Source organism: Manis pentadactyla, chromosome 5, assembly GCF_030020395.1.
Source record: "Manis pentadactyla isolate mManPen7 chromosome 5, mManPen7.hap1, whole genome shotgun sequence".
Taxonomy (NCBI): domain Eukaryota; kingdom Metazoa; phylum Chordata; class Mammalia; order Pholidota; family Manidae; genus Manis; species Manis pentadactyla.
This window is the reverse complement of record NC_080023.1, coordinates 173,361,302-173,367,934: the sequence shown is the minus strand read 5'-3', so window position 1 is coordinate 173,367,934 and position 6,633 is coordinate 173,361,302. Positions and strand designations below refer to the sequence as shown.

The following is a 6,633-nucleotide window of genomic DNA, read 5'->3' as shown; positions in this document are numbered from 1 at the left end:
GAACAACATAACTCCTCCAGGGCAGCCAGGGATGAAGGCCCGGGCCAGGGTGGCTGTGGACGGGCCCCAGGGGTGACCAGCTTGGGGTGACCCTGGGGAAGCACAGGCACCTGCCAGGCCCCCCGCTGGGCTGGCGCCCTTGCAGGGGCCACACCTTCCAGGGCTGGGGCATGGCCCAGGGGCCACAGCCTCACACCGAGACACACAGAGGAGCATGAGAACGTCTCACAGCCAGTGACGTGGGCAGGCCGCAAACCCGCCTCCTGCTGCCTTCCATCCTCAAGTCCTCCATGCCACCTCCTCTTTCCTCCCCTGAGCTGGTCCCAGAACGGAGGCGGAGCAGAAGCGTGCTGGCCACGCAGTGTCGGTGGGACGCTGCCCCAGACAGCCCGCGCTGCCGAATCTCATCCTGGCCGCCGGCGCATTTCATCCGCTGCCCTCAGCAGCTGGCCACCCAGACCACAGAAGCTGCACCCGCTCTCCTTGGAGGAAAACTTCCCAACTAATGTGCCAGCAAACTGACTGCGGCCAAAGAAAACAGGATTCGGCAACCCTCATGCGGCTCCCAAGCAAGGGACGCGATGACGCGCCCCAGGAGGGAACCCACTGTCCCTCTGCTTGGCCCCCATGCTCTCCCTACCTCTCGGCAACCAGGTGATCACCCAGAGAGAAGACTGCCACCCTCAGTGGAGCAGGGCTGAAGGGCAAGAGAGGCCCATGTTCACCGACAGCCAAATATTGGCTGGTCATAAAGCAGCCCTAATGCCACTGGGGCAGCTCCCTGCTGCAGGATGCGACTGACCACAGGAAACCTGACAGCCAGCCCACGGCCACACAGAGTGAAGAAGTGGGGCCTGCCCAGAGGAAGGCACGGGGCACTAGCACCTGCTGGGCCTCATTATGCAAAGTCAACCAAGCGGGGTCCCCATCCTCCGTGTTAAGTAACTTTCTCTCTGACCAGCCAGAGGGAGGCTCGCAGCTCAGCCCAACCTTGGGGGAGCCTTAGACTTGCAGATGCTGGGCCCACTCCAGGGATTCTAAAGCAATAGGTCTGGGCATTAGGATTTAAAAAGCCCTTTGGATGACTCCAAGGGCAGCCAAGGTTAAGAACACAGCATTCCAGGTTCAGGAGCAGATCCATAGCCCAAGGGCCTAAAGGCTGACCCCACCCACCCAATTGCAAGGATCACAGAGTCTGAGGTATGAGTGGAGCCCTGGGGCTGTGGAGTGTACAACTTGTGCAACTGGACACAACAGTCCTGATGGGAGCAGGGGAGAAACGGAGCATCTAACCTTTTTTTTTTTGTATCTTTAATCTACGATTACATGAGGAACATTATGTTTACTAGACCCCCCCTCACATACCCCATTGCAGTTACTGTCCATCAGCGCAGTAAGATGCTGTAGAATCACTACCTGTCCTCTCCGTGCTGTACAGCCCTCCCCGTGCCCCCCCCAACATTCTGCATGCTAATCATAATGCCCCCTTTCTTCCCCCACCCCCTTATCCCTCCCTTCCCACCCCTCCGGCCCAGTCCCTTTCCCTTTGTAGCTGTTAGTCCATTCTTGGGTTCTGTGATTCTGCTGCTGTTTTGTTCCTTCAGTTTTTCTTTGTTCTTATGCTCCACATATGAGTGAAATCATTTGGTACTTGTCTTTCTCCGCCTGGCTTATTTCACTGAGCATAATACCCTCCAGCTCCATCCATGTTGTTGCAAATGGTAGGATTTGTCTTTTTCTTATGGCTGAATAATATTCCATTGTGTATATGTACCACATCTTCTTTATCCGCTCATCTACCGATGGACACTTAGGTTGCTTCCATTTCTTGGCTATTGTAAATAGTGTTGCAATAAACATAGGGGTGCATCTGCCTTTTTCAAACTGGGCTGCTACATTCTTTGGGTAAATTCCTAGGAGTGGAATTCCTGGGTCAAATGGTATTTCTATTTTGAGTTTTTGAGGAATCTCCATACTGCTTTCTACCATGGTTGAACTAATTTACATTCCCACCAGCAGTGTAGGAGGGTTCCCCTTTCTCCACAACCTCCCCAACATTTGTTGTTTGTCTTTTGGATGGTGGCCATCCTTACTGGTGTGAGGTGATATCTCACTGTGGTTTTAATTTGCATTTCTCTGATGACTAGTGACATCTAAACTTTTTTATTGATAAATAACAATGCAAAGGTGCAGGTTCAAATTCTAGTCCTGCTGTTTGTTCAGGGAATTTGTGTTCAGTCCCTCCAACCACCAGTCATGGTGTGAATATACAATGACAAATTTGATAAGGGCACATGATGGAAAAGATCAATAAGGTAAGTGTGAAAAGCAGAATAATGGTCTCCCAAAGATATGCACACCCTAGTCCCCAGAACCTGTGATATGCGAGACTCTATGACAACAGGGAAATTAAGGCTGCAAATACAGTTACGGTTACTAAACAGCTGACCTTTGTTTTTCATGCTAGATTTGTTTTCTTCTTCATTTTAAACATTTGGTACCGTTAGTATATGTGACAATTTTGTATGCACAGCCTTACAGCTGTGGAGTCACTTAGGCAGGAAGCAGTATAAAGAAATTATGAAGTGAGTGAACAGTCTAGGCAAATTAGAATTACCCACGTTTAAGGGAACAAATGTCATTTCTCTTTTTTTAATTTTAAATTTCTACTCCCTTATTTTATTCTACGCTTCAGTTTACATTGAGGAAATCTTTGTTTATGGAGGTATCATTGCCATGTAACATTGTGTTAGTTGCATGTGTACAACATAATGATTCCATATTTGCGTATGTTGCCAAATGATCACCTCAGTAAATCTAGTTGGCATCTCTCACCATATATAATTACAAAAATTTTGTCATCTTTTTCTGTGGTGAGGACCTAAAGATCAACTCTCTTAGCAACTTTTAAGTATGCAATATGGCATTAGTGACTCAGGTCACCACGTACAGGACATCCCCAGGGCTTGTTTATCTCCACAGCTGACCTTGAGAGGCAGAGATAATCCTGGATTATCCAGCTGGGTCCAATGTAGTCACAAAGATCCTTAAAAGTGGAAGATAGCACATATATAATGTCATATGTCAATTACATCGCAAGAAAAAAAAAGTGAAAAAAAGTGGAAGAGAGAATTGAAAGAGAGAAGCAGAGATGGCAAAGTGACAAAGATTCGGCCTGCTGCCGCGGGCTTGAAGGCGGACGACGGGATGGTGAGCCAGGGCCCTGGGCTCTGCCGACACCCTTACCAAGCAGGGAACGGGTGCCCCCCAGGGCCTCTCCGGCCAGCACCTTGAATCTGACTTCGTGAAATCCTGAGCAGAGGGCCGACTGAGCCCTTGCGATTCTGACCCGTGGAAATGTAAGCCCATAAATGGTGCTATTTCAGGCCACAAAATTTGTGGTAATATGATATGGCAGCAAGCAGAACACTCACACAGTAAGTATCCAAACGGAGAGTCTAGTCTACTTTGGGTATCAGAGGAAGCTTCCTGACAAAGTGGGGTTTGAGGTGAGGCCCACAGGATGCACAGGCACTGACCCAGCAGAGGGAACAGACGGTGTGAGGGCCCAGAGGCCGAAGCAAACCCGACACAAATGAGGCAAGAAAAGAAGTCCAGTGTGAGCAGAGGGCAGACCACGGGGGCACCATTGCCCTCCACCAGCCTGTTTCCCCACCTGTGGCATGGGATTACAATAGCATTCCCTCACTGGAGGATAAAGTGAGCCTGGGAGCTGTGCAGCAAAGTAGCCAGGAGGGGGGCTGTACAGTCAGGTTAGACCTGGGTTTGAACTCCAGGTCTTCTGGTTATGGCCTGGCTGACCTCGGCAGGTGGCTTCCCCTCTCTGACCTTCAGTTTCCCATCTGTCAGGCTGCTGTGAGTTTTAGATAAAAGCATGTCAGGCATGCTCAACAAATGCTGATGGTTGTCGTTAGGAGATTGAGGCCCAGAGACAGACAGGAACATACCCAGAGGCACACAGAGACCTGGTGGTTGAGCTGCGTGGAAAGGAATCTCCTGACCCTGGCCTTTGCCCTGCACCACTCCTCTGTCTGTAAGGCCATAGCCAACCAAGGCAATGAAACTCAAGCCAGGAGAGCTGTGTAAGAATGAGTGTACAAATGTGGGTGTGTACAGCACGTGCATGCAAGAGGGTGTGGGTGTGCTACAGAATGCATGCATGTAAGTAGACATATAGACACATTGTGCATGTGTGAGTGTATAAGAGGGTGTGAGAGTGTGTATGTATATAAGTAAGCATGTGAAATTCCCAAGTGTGTCTGCATGTGACTATGCATGACTGCCTGTGAGTTGGGGAATGTGTGAGAGCATGTGTGTATATGTGCATGTAGTTGTGAGATGATTTATGTGAACATGTGCATGTGAGCGTGTGTGTGTGCTTGGTGTTCTTGAAGACACCTACATGGCCCAGGGGATGGACAGACAGTGTTCAGTGTATACTTACATCTGGTCAACTTCAGTCTGGTGGAACTGAGAGGATGGAAGAAATATTTACCAAAAGGCTCCCAGCCCTAGTGGGTTTCTTGCAACTACAGGTTCTCATTTTGGACAGTGTTTCTCCATAAAGCAGCTCTCTGAGCCATGTTTCATAGACATGACAGGGGAGAGACAGAAAGTAATCCTTCCCCTCAAGGAATCATGACAGCTCCAGCTTTCAGCACTTACTCTGTAGTGTCTTCACATACATCACCTCACTTAGTTGACACAACAGCCATATTGGTCACATTACAGATTAGGAAAATGGCTCAGGGTGCTACATAAGTCCCCAGTGTAGTACACTGATTTTTAAAAAAGAAGACCCCAATTCTCCATCCCTCCTGTATTCAAAATCCTTTTCAAAGTGAAGCTACAGCCCATCAAAAGGTAGTGTTTGTTCTCCTACCTCTTGAACCTGGGTTGCTCTTGTGACTGGCTTTGAAAACAAATGTGCTAGAACTGATATTGCGCCAAATCTAAGCTTAGACCTCAAGCATTAGACCTTAGTGCCTCTGCTCTCTTGGACTCCTGTCTCCATCAGAAAATGAGAGACACATTACTCAGTTGTCCCCATCACCCTAGATGATAGTGAACCACTCCCCAGAAAGAGAGCTTCCAGCTGTTCCAGAAACAGCAGCTGACCAAAGTGTCTGAGGGATCCCAGCTCAGAGCAGAAGAACTATGCAGATGTTGGTTCCAGCTAAATTGTCCACCCACTGAATCATGTTGTTTTAAGCAACTAAGTTTGGGGATCATTTGTTACACAGCAATAGCTAACTGATACACAATCACACAACTGTCAAAGCCAGTGAGGACTCAAAACAAGGTATGTTTCACTCCAAAATTCATGCTCTCAAGCCCTACATTTTGCCACTACTAAGAATGGAAGTGAGTACAACAGGGCTTAAAGCTGCTGAAAATCCAACTCTGGCCTCCCAAACTTCAGTCTGTATCTTCTTTGGAACATGCCTAATCCCTGCTATCTCCCACCCTGGGAGCTCCTCCTGATCTGACTCTTTCACCTCTTCCTCCTCCCAGAGTCCTGGTGGGGACAGAGCCTCCTATTTCCCCTGAGTCATTTGCTAAGAACCATCCCTGCTCATTTGCAAAGTTTGTTCAAGGTGCTGGCAGAACAAACCCAGGGTTTCTACATGTACATACCAGCAACCAGGAGAAAAACCAGCTGTAAGTTTTAAAAATAGTCTCCCCTGGCTTCCAGAGATGCCAGGGCCCTGGCTGGGGAAGGGAATCAACTCCAAGGTGGGGGCACCATCTTCAGGGAAGAGTAACAGCCTCCACGTGCCCTGGAGACTCCAGGGCCAGACCAAGACTTGCCTGAGAGCCTGGCTGAGCCTGCGTCCCAGGGAGCAAAGCCCTCAGAGAGGACTGCACCCAGCCAGGCCCCTTCCCTCGAGGAAGACCAGGAGGGACCCACAGAGCCCCACAGAGCAGGTCACACTTCCCCTGCCCTTCTCTCCTCCCCCTCCCTCCATGATGAGAGTGGCCTGTGCAGGGACACTACCTGGCTCCACTCTCATGGGCTGTGTCATCTTAGGTGAGTGACTTCACCCTGGGAGCCTGTGCCCTCATTGGTCACACGGGGCCCCTGCCTCACAGGGTGGTCCTAGGCCCACAGGACAGAAGAGCTGTGTGTGCGACTGGCCAATCTGCAAGGGCCTGACAACTGTCACTCCTTCTGCAGAGAAGGTTGGGGAGGATGACACTCCTCTCTTCCTCTCTCCGGCCCTTTGTCCTCCTTCGGGCCCCCCAGCCCTCTCCCTGCTGCCCTCAGGCCCCTGACCAGGCCGGCATGCTGAGGACACATAAATGCAGCCTCAAACTGGACACATTTTGCTGAATCCCACCTGCAGCCCAGCGCCGTTGCCCTGACTCATCCCACATCGGCTCGCAGAGGGAGCCTGGCTGGCACACTGCCACGTCAGTTTTCAGGACTCGTGGGGGCGGCTGGTTCACGGCTGTGTCCCAGCGCCCAGGACGGCACGTGCACATGGTCGGCGCTCAATAGGTGTTTGTCAAGGGTCTGACAGAATTAACAGCACTCTTACTGTTCCCACTTCACAGATGAGAAACTGAGGCTCTGAGAGGGTAATAGGCACACAGCAGAGTACAGCTCTC

At 50.3% G+C, this 6,633-nt stretch overlaps 1 protein-coding gene across 1 annotated transcript in view; it reads right to left on the bottom strand.

Annotated features, from left to right (window-relative positions):
* Positions 1 to 2,079: 2,079 nt before the first annotated feature.
* The window catches only part of RBM38 (RNA binding motif protein 38), a 51,646-nt gene continuing 47,092 nt past the window's right edge, over positions 2,080 to 6,633 (bottom strand). The window contains exon 5 of the mRNA XM_036901899.2: positions 2,080 to 3,046. The gene's annotated coding sequence lies outside the window, so the exon portion shown is untranslated. The remainder of the gene's footprint in view (positions 3,047 to 6,633) is intronic.